The sequence below is a fragment of the Epargyreus clarus genome, unplaced genomic scaffold, assembly GCF_041222505.1.
Source record: "Epargyreus clarus isolate Ecla_fem2 unplaced genomic scaffold, WU_Ecla_fem_2.2 ptg000036l, whole genome shotgun sequence".
Taxonomy (NCBI): domain Eukaryota; kingdom Metazoa; phylum Arthropoda; class Insecta; order Lepidoptera; family Hesperiidae; genus Epargyreus; species Epargyreus clarus.
Genome location: NW_027332241.1, coordinates 827,515 through 850,046, shown reverse-complemented (window position 1 = coordinate 850,046; position 22,532 = coordinate 827,515). Strand labels below are relative to the sequence as shown.

Sequence of the window (22,532 nt, the reverse complement as noted above, 5' to 3'; positions counted from 1 at the left end):
TTACGCAGTATTAGTTATTTATTCGTAAATTTTCTCTTAAAAATGTTTTTATTTGTCAAGAATTCAAAAAAAGAACTTACTAAAATAAGCCATTTGTGGCTTCATTCAATTTCAAGGCGGCGAGGTATCTTTACTAATCTATGTTATAGTGTAAATATTTTGACGAAAACCTTTGTAATTTCACTTGGCCTTTTATTTTTTTAAGTATACACATTTGTGAGCATTCACTTGGCCGTCTTCCGGACAAAAACGTAAGCATCCTACGATAATCGGATCGGTCATTGCATATACCTCTAAGCGACGTCATCGGAGGTCGTCGTAAGAAATGACCACAGCTGTTACGAAAGACAGTGCCCACCAGTCAGTGTTGAGACGAAAGTAGCGTAGCACGTCCAGTGATAGTGGGAATTATTGTGGTGGTGAGTCTTTTTTTTTTTTAGTTTTTTTAGTGCAGGTTTTTTATGACGCTTCTGATTTTAAATTTAGAGTGTTTTTTTAAGTGTTTGTTCTTTTTTATTTAGAGATTTTTACATCATTTTAGATTCTTAATTTTGAGTTTTTTTAAGAGTGCTTAGGATGTTTATGACACTCTACAGTATTTTAAAATTACGGTGTTTTTAAATGTTTGGGATATTTTTATGTAACTTAAGATTTTTAAATATAGATGTTTTTTAATATAGTGCTCAGGATTTTATACGTTATTTTAAATTTTTAATTTAGTGTTTTTTTAAAGTACTACAGATTTCTAACGTACATTCAGATTCTTTAATATAGGGTGGTTTTATAAGCAGAATGCTTGGGAATTTTTTACACAACGTTAGGTTAGGTTAGATTTTTAAATTTAGAGCTTTTTTAAAGATTTTTTGGGATTTTTTTATACAACTTAAGATTTTCAAATTAAGTGTTTTCTTTTTTTAATACAATGCTGGGATTATTTTACGGAACTTTAGTTTTATAAATGTAGAGTTTTTTTTAAGTAGAGCGTTAGAATTTTTTTATAAACTTTTTTTAACCGACTTCAAAAAGGAGGTGGTTATCAATTCGGCCGGTATCTTTTTTTTTTTTTTATTAGTAAAGTGAATATATACCTTGGAATTAGTTCCTAGAATTTCTAATGACAGTTGTATTTTTTTTATTACAGAGTGAAATTGTACGATTATTTATCAAATTAGGTTTAAACGGTTTTTTATTTATTTATTAAATTTTTCTTTAAATAATCAATTCAAACTGACGGGTGATTTTTTAATTTGTAACTTTGTGAGCTGAAATTTTTATATGTAGAAAAATCTAGTTAAATGATTTTTTGATAATACCATTCGAAATAAATATTCTTACTATTTAAAAGTAATAAAACATTTTGGAAACTCTACAGTGGCTCAACTTTAGGTAGTATTTAAATTCCATTTTTATTTTTTATTCGGTAAATTTATTTACATTTCTCGATCCTTTACTTTTATAGACAGTGATCAGGAATACATTAAAATACGTTTAAAAATATTTCCATCTAAGCATCTAAAAGATTAAACAAATAATGTATGTATATTTAAAAATGTATTTTTATTATTTCCTTCATTTAAATTTTCGATAAAATATTGAATTAAGTTGATCACTAATATAATATAGTAAATAAAACGTTACAAGCATAAAGATGCAATCAAAATCGAATAAATCGCAGTAAAATAATAAATGATGCCATAAAATTAAAAATATTGCAATGTCGACAAGTTTTTAAGTTGAAATGCAATAAACTAACATACATAAAATTGCAATTAATCATTTTATTTCAATGTAGTTATCTTTTAAGTTTTATCGTTGATTTGAACCCAATATTATTATATTTCAAATCTTTATGCCGCTTGGCGTTTGCCGTAAACTCTTAAATAACTTTCAAATTTAAAGGTGATGATGATGAAGATGAGACCCTTTGTGGTTCGACTCTATTTCATTTTCATTTTATGTATTAATTAAAATTTTGCATACCTCTAAGAGGTGTAATATAGAGGACAATTTTGAGGATATAACAACTGTATACCTATATTAAGCAAAATAAATGATTCGATTTGATTTGATTTGATTTGATTCTGCTTAATAATAGCCGTTAAACCCTGCTGTGTTATAGTTTGAAGGGTGTGGTAAGGTATATATATTTTTCCGAGGAGTTCCAACTTATTCTTCAGGGGTAGCGACCTCAGGGAGGAATCTATTCCTATCTTGAGTTGATTATTAATGTCAATGAGCGGCAGAAGCCAATTACCATCAGGTGGACTGCATGCTGGTCAGCTACTCTTATATAAAAAAAAAAGAAAATAACTAGAGATAGAGCCATGTGACACACGGACTACGGGGGCTTAGTAATAGGGTTCCGTAATTACCCTTTGCGCACGAAACCCAAAATAAAATGCAAGCCGAATAAAAAGCAGTGTTTTACCCTTCGATCACTGTTTTACCTCAGATTTTTCTTATGTGCGTGTGTATGTCACTGAACTCCTCCTAAACGGCTGGACTGATTTTGATGAAATTTTTTGTGTGTGTTCATGGGGACTTGACAATGGTTTAGATTCACAATTTAGTCCGTGGGAAAAGGTTTTTTTAATTAATTTTTAATTCGTAAGTAGTTGTTGATTTTGGAATGTTTCACATTGGATTCGACAGACTTCGCTACCATCGCAGTTTCAAATATCTGGAGGCACGGCAGTGCCTCCGCCAAGTCGAGCCAAAAGAAGCGGCACGGCCGTACCATACTTTTCCCGAAGCAATTCGGCCCATTTTTGACCCCCTGTAACTTCGTTGCATATGAAGCTAGAAGCCTGAATTTTCAGGACCCAAGCAAGCATTGTATAGACACGGTACATTTAAAATTTCATGCAATTTGAACCAGTAGTTTAAGAATTACAAGTAGTTAAAGTTCGTAATTTTGTCACTCACTCACTGACTGACTGACCGATCATCAAAAGTTTAAGGCACTTCCAGCAGACATAGAAGGTTGAAATTGAGGGTACAATTAGTGTTTAGTATATAACTCATGGAAAAACTAAAATATTTTGCAATTTCTGTCCAGTTATCTAGATACACCAACTACATTAAATAACTTTGTATCCTATATAAGTTATATAGGATTACAAAGTTATATTTGCAGTTAATGAATCTGTGTTTCTGTCCGCGAAATGTACGAGTAGTAGGGGAGCCCATGATGTTAAATGGGTAGAAACTCGAGCGTCAATAGGACGTATACGATTGTGTAGATTACACGTTAGAGTGAAGAAAAGGTTGTGTGATATTTTTCGTTTCACCGTGGAAATAGTTTCTAGATGATTCGAAAAATGTAAAAAGCAGAGTCAGACATACTCAAGGCGCGGAAGGTTAGTGATAGAGTATATATCTCTGATGCCGGAAATATGTTTATCTGCTGGTTTGCATAGGGGGACAGCCATACGAGAGGTAAAAATGGAAAAAAAGTAACCAGCACATTAGATTTTCAAAGGGGATATGAAGTTACCCCAGATGAGTCCCCCATTCGAAAGTCTGACGATTCGATTCGAAAGACTGTCAGTGACTCTTCGAAAATGCAAAAAAAAAACGTTATCTTGACACACTCGAGGGCGTAAGATTATTATACAGGAAATTCCAGCTGATGTTTTACTTATCATAACCCTTCATCTGACGATTTAGTGGAGGGGTTTTTTATACTGACGATTTGAAAAAAAAAACAGAATGAGAATATATAAAGAATAATGTATTTTCCATAAAATTTGCCTTTTCCTTTAGTTTGTTGTACACCATTACTTTCCAGGGATCCATGCTAATAAATGGCGCTATCAGATAGTGCATATTTTCTAGCATTATTTCCTTTGTATTAAAAAAAATACCGCACTCGAGTATGTCCAGGTATAGATTTTTTGCAACCTTATTACTCCCTAACGCCGCCCTCAAACCATCAGATTATAAATTTATTGTTTTCAGCATGTAATTAAGCTACTATAGATAATACGATTTTTTATTAATGGACTTCCCTGGTTGAACCCCCCAAATGGATAGTTTAAGATACTCTATAGGATGTAAGGTATCTCCCATATCTTAATCTGCCGCGTTCGAGTCACTCTCGAAATCCCGTCTTGGGCTCCCCTACTATTATAGGCGACGTCAATTGTTTTTATTCTCGAGATAAAAGACGTTTTCAATTCCAACTTCAATTTAAATTCAATTCAAATAATGGGTGAAGTGCGAATCGAACTCGTACACTGAGGGTTCCGTACCACAAAAATATTTGTTTATTTTATTTTTATTTTTACTAATTGATGTTATAGCAGCCATATAATGCATTGTGAACATTTCAAATGAAAAACGCTAAAAAATAGCAGGTCCTTATATGTTTGTCTCTGTAGTTCCTGGACTAAAAAAGGGTTACGATATCCCGTGCCTGTCGTAAGAAGCGACTACAAGGGGGCTTCCGAAGTTGGGAGTGGCAACAGCGAGCTCGAACCGTCCAATAAGTGTCCCCGGGAAGGACGGCGGTATGTGTAGTCGCATACCGTCGTGAACACCGGATAGTTTAGGAGGAGCGAAAACTGTTCTCCCAGGGCAGAGCTCGATCGAGGCATCGCGCTTAAAGGACTTCTGTTACGTTCAGTCGGAGATCCCGGAGTTCTCCAACAAACGTTGAGGACGGCCACCGGAGGATTTTAGTGCGGCTAAAGTCCCACATAACCCGGCGTCACTCCCACGTCGTCGAGTACCTTTTCAAGATTTCCTTCTTATAAAGAAAAAGAAGGTCCTTGTATGGCAACTCTCCTTTATTTGAAAGTTTTTCGTTTTACTTTTAGTACTTATTGTTAAAGCCATTATACATATTCCGTAAAAAATTTAAATTTCTATCTATTAAGGTTCCAGAAATAGAGCTCTATGTCAGACAGACGAACGGACAGCTTAGAAATAGGGTTCCGTTTTAACCTTTGGGTATGGAACCCTAAAAAGTTATATAATATCAAAAACATTCCGAATTTCTGACAAATGTCATGAGAAAAAAACTAGATGTTACGGCTAATGTGCCTAAATCAGTTAAAACGCAGATTAGCTTGTCCATTACCTAAAGTACAAAACGAGATTGTATCAATTTTCACCCCTTGACGTCGACCCGTGCATGCCATGATGCGTCGTCGTGTCATGAATTTACGACAAACATTGTATATTTTCACGAAACAATATCGCTTTGCGGCACGATGTCGCTATGTGTCACGATACGTCGTCGCGTCGTAAAAAGGCATGTGTTTTAGCCCTAAGAATAAGTCTGAAAAGATGTTTCGAATTTTGACTACATAGTTAATCTGCATATTTTCTAGCTAATCTTAAGCCTAGTTAATGTGTATGCTAACGTATTCTACAATCTAACGGTAACATACAAAAAATACAATAACTGTCGTGAGGTTTAGCAACTGTCACCGCATTATAAAATAATAATAAGTTTGTTTCCAAGGAAACAAGTGTTTAGGCAAAGGAGATGTTTCATTTTCGGCCATCTCATGTACATTATAACTAAAAAACACGAATAATTTGTATAATTGAAGAAAAATACACATATATTTTGATAACCTAAAGTATTCGTGTTTAAAAATATTTAAAATAAGCAATCCTCATTGAAATATTAAAAATGGCGGAATACTGTCAATGTCAAGTTTTCAAAACTGTCGATGTCGGGAACCTATGTGTACCCCATACATAGGTTACTATACTCTTTGGATGTCGGTAATTCTGTATTTCGCTGTTTTTGTCGTAAAGTTATTGTTACCTTAGTACTTTACAACCTGGCTTTTGTTTTGGGTATCCCGTCATTATTTCTGAATTTAATTAATTATTTATAACAATAATAACAAAACCACCTTTTAAATAGTATCTGGTTTTATAGATGTAAGTGACATGTCAAATTAAAAAAGAAGAAGTTGTCAATTTGATATGCGTAAAAGTGGATATATACATATTATAATAGTGGACTCCAATGTAAACGTTGAATAAATATGTAGGTACTGATGAGAAGATTCCATTTTAATCCTGAATATGTTTCTGCTCTGTGCTGCTTACGATTATGGAGTGATTCTACCTTACTTGTTTACCCAGCTTATGTTTTATGGACTCTTGTGATTTTCGTGCGATCGCTGTGGATTGTGTTGACAAGGATTCAATATCATCAGGTAAAATATACATCAGTTGTTGTATTAATCGTGAAATAATCGTAAATAATTTTAAACTACAGAAGCTAATATTTTTACATTTCTCTTTTTTAGATAATTACATTAGCAAGACTAGGACATTCTTGGGATGACAAAATAATCAGTTATTATTGCAACTGCATCGCTGGGCAACGAACCGTACTCGTAGGTAGTTGCGCTCACATTATGCCCATTGTTTGATGTTTGGGCTGAGCTCGTCACAGGATGAAAATATTGATAAGGGAAGATATTTAAAATGAATAAATAATGTATCTAAGTGAAGAGTAAGTAAAATATGATCAAATGTGTACTTAAAGTTGTTTTATTTACACACTTAAATGTTTTAACTAAAATAAATTGGTATAGAAGTACATATTTTGGTATGTTTGTTTTAAGTCAAGATTTATGAAAGTAAATATAATTAATGTTTATCAAATATAGGCCTTGTTTCTCAATACACATAATACAATGTTTATATATCTACGCCCATTCGCGTAAAAAATATATTAAAAAGTATATAATGTATATAGTAAGTTAAAATAGAATGACAGATGACATTATTATGGTAATCACTACCGCCATGATGTTTTTGCACTGTTGTGTTGCAAGTTTAAGTGTAAATTATTGTTTTTTAACAATTAAACGAACATGATTTGAAGAAAATTAACCCCCTTCTTTGCATGTTTTCTTAATTTTTAATATAGTGTACAAAAGGTGGCCGGGAGCCCATACATTTTGAAACATCTCCTTTCGGCCTTATTGAGCATAAATAAATGTCTATGAAAATAATTTTTATATGTAAGCACATAAAAAATTACAATGTTCACAATAGAAAATCCCTAATAACTTCTAAACGGATTACCCTAATTACACAATTCCTTTTGCCCTATCCGTTTTAGACATAAACCTACCAAATGGCATTAAAGACAAACCAATATATATACGAACAAAAAATCATGTTTTCAACTTACGTAATATTAGGTACGTAACATTTCAACGCAATATTACAAAAATTTAGTTAAGTTCGTTTCAAATGATTCGAAATAGGAAACTGTTATATAAATCGAGCTTAGATATCCACTTTATAACATATTCTTGCCATGATCACCAAAAATATCAGCTCCTAGTGGCTTGATAATTGATAGCTATAAAAAAACGAAAATCCACAGTTTAACGTTGAATTTAAACAACCGTCCATTGCACAATTAGGGTATTTTATTTTGCTCCATTGCTTGTACAAAACAGTTACAAACGCGTGTCAGAAATGAACTGACAGTCGCGCACGTATGCGCTCGAGTCCCCCCGAGATAACGAGTCGGTAAGTGGTGTCTACGTGTGCGTTACTCCAGCCCACTTTGTATGAAGATTGACTTCTGTTAGTTTTTATTTTGTGTTAGTACCTACCCGGAAAAACGTGGAAATTATTATAAGAAACCTTTTTAATATAAATAATTTTAAGTATGAATTTGTTAGCGGTGAGTAAACTTACTGAAAAAGGATTTACTGTTAATTTCTTGAAAAATGGTTGCACTATTAGTAACTCTATGGATATTATCATCGCAACTGGCCACAACGTAAATGGTATATATACAATTTGTCAAATCACCGATATGTAATTTGACAATGTCAAATAAATATTGGCATAGAAGACTAGCCCATATTAATCCGGAATATATGCGAATTTTAAAGAATATTATGACTGGTCTTGATAATGAACATTACCGACGGATATGACGACTAGTAAGAAACCATTTCCAAACCTCTGAACGCGAACGAACGATATACTGGAGATCGTACATACAGATTTATGTAGTCTCATGGAAGCTAGTTCACTCAACGGTTCAAGGTACATGTTATTATTTATCGACTATTATTCTCGAATGACACGATGAATGTTTATTTTCTAAAACATAAGAGTGAGTCTTTAAGAAATTTCAAAAATATAAAGTGTTGAAAAAGGAACTAGCAAGTCGAACAAATGTATGAGATCAGATGGTGGGACGACATTTTGTAATAGAGCTTTCAATATTTTCTTATCAACAAATGGAATTCTACATTAGAAGGCGATACTGTATACCCCTAAACAAATTGTTGTGGCTGAAACAGCTAACAGAACTATTATTGTATATGCGAGAAGTCTAAAACGAATGTTATCATTATTAAATAAATATTTCATTTCATTTCAGAAGTCAGAAGTCTATTATAAATTGAAACTAATTTGAGCAAGAGCAGTAAATACTGTGGTTTATATCAAAAACCGGAGTCCGACGAAGTCAGTGAAAGATTACCAATGATTTTTGTCGGATATTCAGAAGAAAGTAAGGAATGTCGATTATTTAATACGAAGACACGTTAAATCCCAATAAATAAATAAATAAATCACAATCAGTAGAGATGTTTTTAGAAGAAGTTTTTCCTGAGGATAACGGGCATAATTTCAGTTGTCAAAATAGTAACTTTTTTAGATTTAATTTATTGTCATGTTCGAATGAAAGTGATGATGAATGGCAAGATTATTTACATAACTACAAAGACTACCTAAACAATTTAATTGCCTTTAAAAAATCTGTTGTTGAGATTCAACTAGTGGAAGGTACCGGAAAGGAAAAGAGTAGAAATATCTACAAAAAGGAATGAGATGCCATCAAAAACAATGCTTGTAAAAAGATCCAAGTCTCGCCATTCAATTCTTCTACCGTAAAAAGTCTTGAGATCTATGTAATACCAAGCCGGTAATGTATGCAGTCCCTACTTAAGGGACCTTCTGTCTTAAGGTATTATCTCACTATCTAACCTAACAACATCTCATGGGACCATACCAATTTTAAAAATATTTTATGTTCTAAATAAATTGACGTGGCAATCGTACTTGTGTGATGCGATATGATAAGATGAAAACACAATGTGACTTGCAGTACGATTGCCACGTTAATTTATTTAGAACATAAAAGATTTTAAATATTGGTATGGTCCCATGAGATGTTGTTAGGTTAGATAGTGAGAAAATACCTTAAGACAGAAGGTCCCTTAAGTAGGGACTGCATACATTACCGGCTTGGTATTACATAGATCTCAAGACTTTTTACGGTAGAAGAATTGAATGGCGAGACTTGGATCTTTTTACAAGCATTGTTTTTGATGGCATTATATCTATTTTTCAAACCCGTAAGTAATAAGGGTTGGTCACCCTTAAGATTTTTTTATTTATATGGCAACAACGTTTGCCGGGTCAGCTAGTATATAAAATAAATTAATAATAATAATAATAATAACCATTTATTTCAGACAATATAGACAAAGATACAAAAGTATAATTGAATACAGAGGTCCATATCATATATACCTTACAGACTAACATACATATTAATATATACTTATAACTATATATAATAAAATTACATAACTTCATAAAAGTATTCATTGCTTGTATTCGATTATATACACGTGTGTATATAACTGATTGCTTACTATAAGGACATTTGCTACAACTAATACATGAGCAGTAAAAAGCAGTGATAGCCTAGTGGTTAAGAAACGCGGCCTCTCGATCGAGGGGTCCGAGGTTCAAATCCCAGGCACGCACCTCTGATTTTCAAATTTATGTGCGTATTAGAAATTAATTATCGCTTGCTTAAACGGCGAAGGAAAACATCGTGAGGAAACCTGCATACCTGAGAGATATATAAAAAAAAATGTGAGCCGTCACGGGACGCCTGGCAGATGTGAAACATCGACATTATTTTGTAAAAGTAATATGCAGAAAAGAACATATTGTGATAGGAACTAAATATGTCATAATGATAAAATAAAATATTACGATTTTTTTCCAGATAACGATGACTATTTATTGAATAAACATTTATTTTCATTAAATACAAAAATTTACGAATTTATTTCAAATCGTGACTACTTAATTCGTTTAATCAGTGACTTCGGTAATAGTTATTGCGCATGGCGACGCGTCGCCACACCGTACACACTACTGCATATAGACTGTATATATATACCATCGTATAGCGTGTCGCCACGGCATGCGTCACCACGCCAGAAATCGGTTTTACGTGCGGCTATAGATGTTTCACATCAATAACTAACTGAAAAGGGAAGTAATTAGACGTATAGTGTACCACAAATTAGACGTAGTCACTCCCATACTTTAGACGAATCCAACGACACCTCATATGTGAAATCGGTCAAGCCATGAATGGGAATAGGACATACATACATACAACATACATACGTAAAAAAAAGAAAGAGAAAGCAATAAAAAAAGTCTTCGAGAAAGAGCTCGAACGACTGGTAGGAAACAATACGTGGAAACAGCTTATAAGCAGCTAACTTCTTTCCAAGTGAAGAAATAAACTAAATAAAATAACCTAACCTAACCTAACCTAACGTGATCCCACGGGGAGCAATGAAGGCAGACGAGAGAGTTTTTTAGTCGGTAAGGTCGCTACCAGGCCAAGCCCGACATACGGGGTCCAAAAAATCTAGATCCTATGATACGTAATAGTATTTTTACCCTCAGAACGAAAAAAAATGTGAGCCGTCACGGGACGCCTGGCAGATGTGAAACATCGACATTATTTTGTAAAAGTAATATGCAGAAAAGAACATATTGTGATAGGAACTAAATATGTCATAATGATAAAATAAAATATTACGATTTTTTTCCAGATAACGATGACTATTTATTGAATTCGATTGCGCATGGCGACGCGTCGCCACACCGTACACACTACTGCATATAGACTATATATATATACCATCGTATAGCGTGCACGGCATGCGTCGCCACGCCAGAAATTGGTTTTACGTGCGGCTATAGATGTTTCACATCAAAAATATCTCAAAAGGTATGTGAAGTCTACCAATACGCACTTGGCCAGCGCGGTGGACTATGGCCTAATTCTTCTCATTCTGAGAGGAGACCCGTGCTCAGCAGTGGGACACAGTAATGGGTTGATGATGATGATACATGAGCACGCCTGCGTAGTGAATAATTGGCCAAGTGCAAGTTGAACTCGCACGGAGGGTTCCGTACCAATACATTTTTTTAATTGATAACTTCGTCGTTTATGAACCGATTTTGATGTTTTTTTTGTTAAAAAAATAGAACAAAGGTGATCCCATTATAAGGAAATCATTTTATTTTAGTATTCGTTATTATAGAAGTTATTAAAAAAATGCATTGTGAAAATTTGCACTGTCTTCCTATTACGGTTCAATAGATAGAGCGAAAGACGTCGAAAAATATGGGTGTCTTTTATGGAAACCCTCATTTATTTTCAACTTTTTTATTTTTAGTATTTGTTGTTATAGCGGCCACTAAATACTTGTAAAAAAATCAAGTGTCTATCTATTACGGTTCAGGAGATAGAGCCCTGTGACAGACGGACAGACAGAGGAGGCTTAGTATTAGGGTTACGTTTTTACCCTTTGAGTACGGAACCCTAAAAAAGTACAGGGTTTTTACAAACTTGCTTTATTACATACAGCGAATCTTGCAACCGAATTTTAATTTAGCGCTCGTTTTAAAGAATTGATCTCTATATTTTTTTATGTAACAAAGATGTAAATACAAATTTTAATATTCAGGCAAAAATTTAATTATTTTATTTAAGTATGTTAAATACAATAATTATAATAGTTGTACTATTATTAGATAGTATTATAGTTTTTATATGCCATGTGTTTTTTTTTAAATGTGCTTATTTTTCTCATTATTTATAAGTGAAGGTGGTAGAACCCCTTGTGGTTCGACTCCGGCGGCACCACCGCCACACCTATTTCTACCTAATAACACCAGTGTTAGGCGCTGCTGTGTTCCGGTTTGAAGGGTGTGGTAAGGGAAACAGACTTTTCCGAGGCGTTCCAGCTTAGTCCTCAGGGGTAGCAGCGCATCTGTGGCTGACCTCAGGTAGGAATAATCCTATCTGGAGTTGATTACAGATGTCCATGGGCGGCAGCAGCCACTTACCATCAGATGGACTGCATGCTCGTCTGCTACTCCAATATTTTATAAAAAAAAAAGTGAAAGAGTTAGTTATGTGTACCTATATGTGTTATACAATGTTGTAGAACATAAGGTACTCGTTATAAATTTAAAATCATTGTAAAAATACAATGTTCTACCAAATAAATGATTTCACTTGATTTGAAAACAATAGTTTGCAAAGGGCGAACTTCGTGTCAGTTAAGCCTTGGTCATAACGAAAAGTTATAGTGGGTGGCAAAAATTTGGCAAATTTCGATCTTTGGCACGCAGGGCATGTATAGAATGGATATTGGTAACAGGTGTAACCTGAATTGCAAACACGTTTGGTTCGGATAACAATTTAGTGACGTCATTGTACAAATTCAAATTCAAATTCAAATCTCATTTATTCAAAATTGATTCAGATATACATTTTATGAAGTTAGTTTAGTTACATATTTATGAAGTCGGCGTTCAATATATTTCGGTGGAAAACGGCGTAAACAGTGTGTCCAATCACAGCAGCGCTTCACTGCCGTCATTTTATAATATAGGAGTAGCAGACGAGCATGCAGTCCACCTGATGGTATATGGCTACTGCCGCCCATGGACATATATAATCAACCCCAGATAGGATTAGATATTCCTACTAATAATGCGCCGCTACCCCTGAGGACTAAGCTGGAACGCCTCGGAAAAGTCTGTCTCCCTTACCACACCCTTCAAACCGGAACACAGCAGCGCCTAACACTGCTGTTATTAAAGAAATAGGTGTGGCGGTGGTGCTGCCTTCGAACCACAGAGGGTTCTAGCACATTTAAAAAATATTTCTTATTCTCAGTTTTTCTACTTTTTTAACCAACTTCTCAAAGAGGAATCATCTATTCGACGCGTGTATTTTTTTTTGCAAATATATTCGATGTATAGACACACAAATCGTATTATATGTAGGTTTAGACTAGTGGTGCCCGCGGCTTCGCCCGCATTTTAAAGAAATAATATGACATACATAAAACGGAAAATTTGTACCTGCATTGGAATGACAGTGGTGCCATCTGTCGAAAATTGGTCTTACCAACTCCCAAGCCCTCGTGGGCTCTTGAACAACAACTCTGCTAAAGATCATCACTTAATAAAATGCATAGTTTCCGATTCTATAACTACTTACGAATTAAAAATTAATTTATAAAACCTTTCCCCACGGACTAAATTGTGAATCTAAACCATTCAAGTCCCCTTGAACATACACAACAAATTTCATCAAAATCAGTCCAGTCGTTTAGGAGGAGTTCAGTGACATACACACGCACATAAGAAATATATATTTATATATATATATAGATTTAGAAGTAACTTGATAAATAATGTATGTTACGAGTGAACGTAAGTAATTTGTAAACTATTGCGATTAAAATAAACGTATGTTTCCATTACTTTAATTAACACATAAATTAACAATTTAATTAACCCATTGTACAAATCTAATAAATATTTACTTCATATACATATTTTAAATGTAATAGATATTATATACAATGTGACTATTTGTACAGGTACTGGACTAATAAATTATATTTATTCGTACATTTATTCAATTTCTTTTTTCTTTAAACAATGTGACAAATTCATTTTTTTTTAAATATATTTATTCGTACATTTATTCAATTGGTTAGGTTAGGTTAGGTTAGAATTAGAAAGAAAGAAAGAAAGAATTAATCGATTTCGAACGGGCTGATGGCGATCGACGTCATTTTTTGATGTTAAGAGCTTAGTTTCTAAAATCGATCGGTAGAGCCGTTTAAAATTTATAAAAAAAAAACATTTCAAAAAATTTTTTTTTGTAGTTTTTTTGAGATTTCTCAAAATCTACCGGATCGAATCGGATAATAATAAATTGTTTGTCCAGTACCCGTATTAATAATTATAAATTATTTGTACGGTAACCGTATTAATAATTATAAATTGTTCGTACAGTACCTGTATTAATAGACTCAGCCTATTATATACTGTAAATAAATAATCGTTTAAAAAAACTAAAAAAATACACTTTTTATAGAAAATCCAACTAAAAAATAGAAAATATTTTTTTTTAAATTTGAATTAAGATATAAAAAAATCGTGGGGTGCATGGTGTCAATAGTTATAAATATTTTATTGATAGTAGTAGTAGTATTGATAGTAGTAGAAGGATTATAATTTTGATAATATCTTAAAAAGCACCCCACGCTTTTTTTAATCAAGTTAATCCGACGTTTTGAAGGGGGTTAAAATCATGTTCAAAGATTCCGTTACATACTAACATACCAACATACATACGTCTGAAGCTAATAAAAGCGTATTAAATACGTTTTGTTGATTGCATAAACACTTAGCATTTTTGTACGGGTTATGTTTTTCATGCGTATGTATGTATGTGTGTGTATGTATGTATGTATGTTTTTTGTCTTTTTGATGTGAAACATCTATAGCCGCACGTAAAACCGATTTCTGGCGTGGCGACGCATGCCGTGGCGGCGCGTCGCCACGCTATACGATGGTATATATATACAGTCTATATGCAGTAGTGTGTACGGTGTGGCGATGCGTCGCCATGCGCAATCGAATTCAATAAATAGTCATCGTTATCTGGAAAAAAATCGTAATATTTTATTTTATCATTATGACATATTTAGTTCCTATCACAATATGTTATTTTCTGCATATTACTTTTACAAAATAATGTCGATGTTTCACATCTGCCAGGCGTCCCGTGACGGCTCTCATTTTTTTTTCGTTCTGAGGGTAAAAATACTATTACGTATCATAGGATCTAGATTTTTTGGACCCCGTATGTCGGGCTTGGCCTGGTAGCGACCTTACCGCTTAAAAACCTCTCTCGTCTGCCTTCGTTGCTCCCCGTGGGATCACGTTGGGTATTTCTTCACTTTGTCCCTGTAGTTCCGGGACTAGAATAGGGCTACGGTATCCCCTGCCTGTCGTAGGAGGCGACTAAAAGGGGGCTTCCGGGGTTGCGGGCGGCAAGAGTGGGAGCTCGAACCGTCCAGCTAGCGACCCCGGGAAGGACGACGGTATGTGAGGTCGCATATCGTCGTAAACACTACATGGTGTGGGAGGAGCGAAAACTGCTCCTCCAGGGTAGAGCCCGATTGGGGCATCGCGCTCCGACTCCGGTTGTGTTCCGTCGGAGATCCCGGAGTTCTCCGCCAAGCGCTGAGGACGGCTACCGGGGGGGTTTTAGTGCGGTAAAAGTCCCACATTACCCGGCGTCGCTCCCACGTCGTCGGGTACCTTTTGAAGGTTTCCCCCTCGTCAAAGACTATACGTCTAATTACTTCCCTTTTCAGTTACTTATTTTTAACAGGGGTGCTTTTTTAATAAATACTAGTTTAGACTGTATGTGGGAGTGATATTTTTATCAATTTATTATTTTACCAGTGGTGGCATGGATTCCACAGAGTTAGAGGGGATTTGGCCATAATCCAGTGGTAGCGGTTAAGAAACTCGGCCTCTTGATAGAAGGTTCTGGGGTTCAAATCCCAGGCATGATTTTTCAAAGTTATGTGCGCATTAGAAATGTATTATCTCCTGCTTAAACGGTGAAGGAAAACATTGTGTGGAAACCTGCATACTTGCGAAATCTAAAAAAAATATTCAGAGGTACGTGAAGTCTACCAATACGCACTTGTCCAGCGCGGTGGACTATGGCCTAATCCATTTCATTTGAGAGAAGACCCGTGCCCAGGAGGTGCGCCAGTAATGGGATGATCATGATGAGGATGAGGATAATCTACATCTGGCCAAGTTCGTGGAAGATATCGAATTAAAAGTCTAGACGAACCTATTTTTAGAAGTTATGTGTGAAATCAAGTCATCTTGAAGGTCTTGAAGTCATGTAATAATATAGTCACATAAACGGTACAGAGTAACGATATAACAATTATACGTAAGTAAGTTCACACTAGTGATTAGAAGTATTATAACTACACAAGTATCTCCGTTATTTGACTGCTCTTGCTGAAGTCTCCGACCAGAATGTCGCTCTCTGTTAATTCGAGCGCCGCCATAGTGTCGTCCCCACTTCACCTACCCGCATCTGTTTTTAAACTGTAGTATCAAATGAGTCACTTATTACTTTAATGTAACGTTATAAAAATGTGATATTGTTAATATCCAAGCTTCTTATTAACGACGATAACATGTGCGTATTAGAAATTAATTATCACGTGCTTAAATTCTTAAGGAAAACGTGATAAAACCTGTTCATATGGAGTTCTCTAACAAAGTAACGTGTGAAGTCTACCAATCTGAACTTGACCAGCGCGGGGCACTATTGCCTATGTCACAGTCACATCACTATTTTGAAGGTGGTAGAACACTTTGTGGTTCGATTCCGGCGGCACCACCGCCACACCTATTTCTGTTATAACAGCAGTGTTAAGCGCTGCTGTGTTTTGGTTTGAAGTGTGGTAAGGGAGACATACTTTCGGAGGCGTTCCAGCTTAGTCCTTGGGGTAGCGGCGCATCTGTGGCCGACCTCCGGTACGAATACCTAATCCTATCTGGGGTCGATTACAGATGTCCATGGGCGGCAGTAGCCACTTACCATTAGGTGGACTGCATCCTCGTCTGCTACTCCAAATTATAAAAAAAGATTAAGTTGTGATAACCTTTATCATTCATTGATAAAGCGTCTCATTACACACATAATAAGACGATGTTGCTTCCATATGCTCGGCACTTGCCGCATACGACGATTGGCGACCCGCGTGGTCGAGCGATCACCACACCGGTCCGATGCGCAAAGGGTCGATCCCCGAGTTCGATCCCCGGCCAGACAGATATCTAAAAGATGAATTTAGATTTCTGTTTCTGGGTCTGGGTGTTTGTGTATTTGTCTGTGTGTGTCCATGGCACCCACGACGGAGAACCCTAGTGTGGGGCTATGAGTGTAGAAAGCGTTTATTTATAAACGCCAAACCTCTTCAAACGGAAAAAACCTTCTTATTGTCGTAAGGAAGAATACCTTCTAATTGTACGGAAAAACCCTTACCCCCTCTACGAAGAGCCCTTATGCACTCTAATTGTAAGTTAGAGCCCTTACCACCTCTAAGTATAACTTGTAAACAACCGAAATTTCGGCAAATCCTTGGCCAAAAAACAAGTTTCGGTCGAAGTTTTGCTTCCGGCCAGAAATTAACCAAACTTACCGTCCGATAAATACATTCATAAAATCTTTGATTGGGTTCCTTATACACGATATGCGAAGGATACGATATTTATCATTATTTTAAACGAGTTGTGCCTGCGACTTTGTTCGCTTGGATGCAGAATATGACGTCAATTGTAAATTTCCATGTATGAAGCTTAGAAAACGCCGGTAAACTGACACTCTCTGCTCTGCACACGTCATGCAATGTTAGAAAAAACTTCTGACTTTAATTTACTTTGATAAGCATAGATTAGTAAAGATACTTCGCCGCCTTGAAATTGAATGAAGCCACAAACGGCTTATTTTAGTAAGTTCTTTTTTTGAATTCTTGACAAATAAAACATTTTCAGAGAAAATTTACGAATAAATAACTAATACTGCGTAATTTACTTAATAAATAAATAATTATTTCAAATATTTTAGCATTATTTTATGGATATTTTAGCACGGAGACGTGGCAAAACTTTTTTACGCAACTATTTCAATTCTCAAAACTGGGTACATTTTCTTGTTAGGAGTGAGTAATCTTCACTAATCTATGTTGACAAGTAAAATATCTTGTTTCTGACAAAAAATATCATCAAAATCGGTTCATAAACGACGAAGTTTATCATCAACCCATTACTGTCCCACTGGGCACGGGTCTCCTCTCAGAATGAGAAGGATTAGGCCATAGTCCACCGCGCTGGACAAGTGCGAAAGATACTTCACCGCCTTGAAATTGCAGCAACAAAAGGATGTTTTTATCATTTATTTTTCGAATTCTTGACAAATAAAAAAACATTTTTAGAGAAAATTTACGTAATTATAAGTAACTAATAATACGTCAATTAGGTAATAAATAGGTATTTCAAAAATTTTAGGGACATTTTAGAACGGACATCGCAACACGATATTTATTTACGCAACAATTTCAATTCTCAAAACTTTACACTTTCTTGTTAGGAGTGATCAATCGATCTAAGTTAATTTGTAATGACTTCTCATAGAGTTGACCGATTTGAATGAAATGAAGATTAAACTTTAGGTCAAGAAACGGACTATGAATATATTATATTAGTTCATTGAATTAAATTTAACTTGGCAGTGTTGGTTTGACGCGATTTCAAACACAGATTTTTTTTTTAAATATTACAATGTAAATGTTATATTACAAATATTTTTTTTTTATAATATAAGGGTAGCAGACGAGCATGCAGTCCACCTTATGGTAAGTGGCTACTGCCGCCCATGGACATCTGTAATCAACCCCAGATAGGATAAGATATTCCTACCTGAGGTCGGCCACAGATGCGCCGCTACCCCTGAGGACTAAGCTGGAACGCCTCGGAAAAGTCTGTCTCCCTTACCACACCCTTCAAACCGGAACACAGCAGCGCCTAACACTGCTGTTATTAGGTAGAAATAGGTGTGGCGGTGGTGCCGCCGGAGTCGAACCACAAAGGGTTCTACCACCTTCAAAAAATAAAATGTCTATTATTAGTTAAACGTCACTTTTACCACTCTTTTATTAGCTGAATCTGTATGTATCTAGGTATGTAACGGAATCTTTGAACTCGATTTTTACCCACTTTGAACGGTCAGATTAATTTAAAATTTTGAATAATTATCAACCGTTAGAATTTTTACCCGATTTTAGCGTGATCTTTGATTGTTTAAACTATATATTTTTTATAATATAGGAGTAGCATACGACCATGCAGTCCACCTTATGATAAGTGACTACTGCCGCCCATGGACATCTGTAATCAACCCCAGATAGGATTAGATACCTACATGAGGTCGGTCACAGATATGCCAGCTACCTTTGAGGACTAAGCTGGAACGCCTCGGAAAGTATGTCTCCCTTACCACATGACAAAACAGAACACAGCAGCGCTTAATACTGCTGTTATAACAGAAATAGATGGGGCGGTGCTGCCGGAGTCGAACCACAAAGGGTTCTACCACGTTCAAACTTTTTTATAACCATACTATAATTATTTGTAAATATATTCGATGTATAGACACGAAGCATGTCTTATTGTATGTGAAGAGTAATAAATATTTATACAGTATTTTAATGGTACAGGTTTTTCCCTATAGAGTTACTATACATATTATACATACATTTCTTTGAAATGCTATACTATTACGAATAAGATTATAATAAAGATTTCTATGAATAAATAAAGTTCTAGCTAAACTCGACCACAGCTGTAGCTAAACCAGATATAAAGGTGATTTTCCACCAGTACCCTTACCATGCGTTTTTACGGTTTGACAAATATTACTGTTTTGGTGTTTGTTTACGTATTTGCCCATACAAATTCAAATCAGCGCCCCTAGTGGATTGTATCAGAAGTAAAGTGTCAGTAACGTAACATTATATGTGTAAATTGACAAAATGGCGCTTTATGTTTGGTCTCTCTTTTTTGCGAACATGTGAGGCAGACAAAAACACTTGAGCACTAACTTTTTTACGTTTACTCAGTCTACTGAATCAAACGGAACAGAATAATGGATTGAGGAAACGTAACGTAAAATTGTGGGATATTTTGAAAACTCATGGTAAGGGTAGAGAGATGTGTGAGGTATACTAAGTTTAGAACCCTTTGTGGTTCGACTCCGGTGGCACCACCGTCACATCTATTTCTTCCTAATAACAGTGTTAAGCGCTGCTGTGTTCTGGTTTGAAGTGTGTTAAGGAAGACATACTTATGCGAGGCGTTCAAGATTAGTCCTGGGTAGCGGTGCATCTGTGGCCGACCTCAGGTAGGAATCTAATCTTATCTGGGGTTAATTACAAATGTCCATACGGCAGTAGGCACTTAACTTCGGATGGACTGCGTGCTCGTCTGCTACTCCTATATTACAAAAAAGATTAGGTGAATCTCAGCTTCAGTTAATATTTTTGAGGTTTTTATATTAATGTAATACTTCTTTTGGTAATAAAACAACGTCTGACCTACTCAATGACAGCTAATGTCAACAAAAAATCTGTAATAAAACAATAGGTATAAACAGGCAAGTTGTGTAAATCGGAAATTTACATTGTTTTTATAATATAAAGGAGCAGAGGGCTTTGTGGTTGAAACTCGGCCTTTCGAGGTGTCCAAGGTTCAGATCCCAGGCACCTCTAATTCGTAACCGACTTCAAAAAAGGAGGTTTCTCAATTCGGACGTATATATGTTTTGTCGTATATGAACCGATTTTCATGATTGTTTGTTGTTATGTGCGTATTAGAAATTAATTATAACTTCCTTGAACGGTGAAGGAAAACATCGTGAAGAAACCCGTGAGGAAAAAAAGTTCTGAAAGGTATGTGAAGTCTACCAATACGCACTTGTCCAGCGCGGTGGACTATGGCCTAATCCTCATTCTGAGAGTAAACCCGTCCGCAACACGACAGTAATGGGTTGATGATAATACTCGAGAGACTTTTTTTTTATAATATAGGAGTAGCAAACGAGCATGCAGTCTACCTGATAGTAAGTGGCTACTGCCGCCCATGGACATCTGTAATCAACCCCAGATAGGATTAGATATTCCTACCTGAGGTCGACAACAGATGCGCCGCTACCCCTGAGGACTAAGCTGGAACGCCTCGGAAAAGTCTGTCTCCCTTACCACACCCTTCAAACCGGAATACAGCAGCGCCTAACATTGCTGTTATTAGGTAGAAATAGGTGTGGCGGTGGTGCCGCCGGAGTCGAACCACAAAGGGTTCTACCACCTCCCAAACTGAGTTTAAACATATTTTTTCACAGAAAATCTACGTTTCACGGAAGAGTATGACTAGGTATTATTAATAATTTCTTTCGTAACAACAATACAATGTACAATTATTATTGTTCTGTTTACGTTTTGTTTCCTCAACAACCTGACATTGCAATGTTTGTGGACTTATTCTACTAGGAACTTTGTAATTCTACTACTAATTTGAAGTTGGTACAAGCCTTCGTGTTTTTTTATATAATATAAAAGTAGACAGGCATGCAGTACACCTGATGTTAGATGATTAGCAAATGCCGTCCATGAACATCTGCAAGCAATACCAGACAAGCCGGATTACCACCTGAGGTCGGCCACAGATGCGCCGCTACCCCTGAGGACTAAGCTGGAATGTCTTGGAAAAGTATATCTCACTTACCACCCTTTAAACCACAACACAGCAGCGCTCAACATAGGCAGAAACTAGTTTGGCGGTGGTGACGCCGGACTCGAAAAACAGGGTTCTATCACCTTTAAAATGACCCTCTTTTTGATGGTGGGAGAACCCTTTGTGCGTCTCATCGAAATCCGTTAAGCGTTTTCGGAAATATTAGACATACGAACATAGTGACACGTGATTTGTATATATAGGACTATAAACTGAAGTTAAGTTATGCAGATTTGTCATTAAAATACCTGCTGGGCCGGTAATCGAATCCGGAACCGTGAAAACCGGTATTGTGACTGTCGAGCATACGTTGATACGAATTTCCCGTGTATTTTTGATATCATTTTCGACGATTTTAAACTATTTTTCATGCTTTTTACCCGAATGTATGTTTATATATCTTATTTTTTGCATGCCCTTCTTTTTTTTGATATTATAGGAGTAACAGATAGACTGCATGTCCACCTGATTATAAGTGGCTTCTGTCGCCCATGGACATCTGGAATTAACCTCAGATAGGATTAGATATTCCTACCTGCGGTTGGCCACAGATACGCCGCTACCCCTGAGGACTAAGCTGGAGCACCTCGGAAAAGTATGTCTCCCTTACCACACTTCAAACCAGAACACAGCAGCGCTTAACACTTCTGTTATTAGGCAAAAATAAGTGTGGCGGTGGTCCCGTCGAAGTCGAACTACAAAGGGTTCTACCACCTTCTCGTAGTGACCTACCTACCTACCTTTAAAAGTTATCCGGTGTCGTGGGAGCAAAATGACGTTATGTGGGATTTTTACCGCACTAATAATATGCGTATCAAACGAGATGATTTTTTTGAGTTTACGTTACCAATGGTATCGGTACGTAATGGTATCTACATTTATAATCAACCACAGATAGAATAACAATTCTACTTGAGGTCGGTCTCAGGTGCATTTGACCACACTTCAAACCAGAACACAGCGCTACACTGTTGTTATAACAAACATGAAATAACTTGAAGGTT

The 22,532-nt window shown here is 35.9% G+C and overlaps 1 protein-coding gene across 1 annotated transcript in view; it reads left to right on the top strand.

The window, feature by feature from the left end:
- Positions 1–297: 297 nt before the first annotated feature.
- LOC140756908 (uncharacterized) overlaps positions 298–22,532 on the top strand; it is a 95,506-nt gene continuing 73,271 nt past the window's right edge. The window contains exon 1 of the mRNA XM_073092445.1: positions 298–419. The gene's annotated coding sequence lies outside the window, so the exon portion shown is untranslated. The remainder of the gene's footprint in view (positions 420–22,532) is intronic.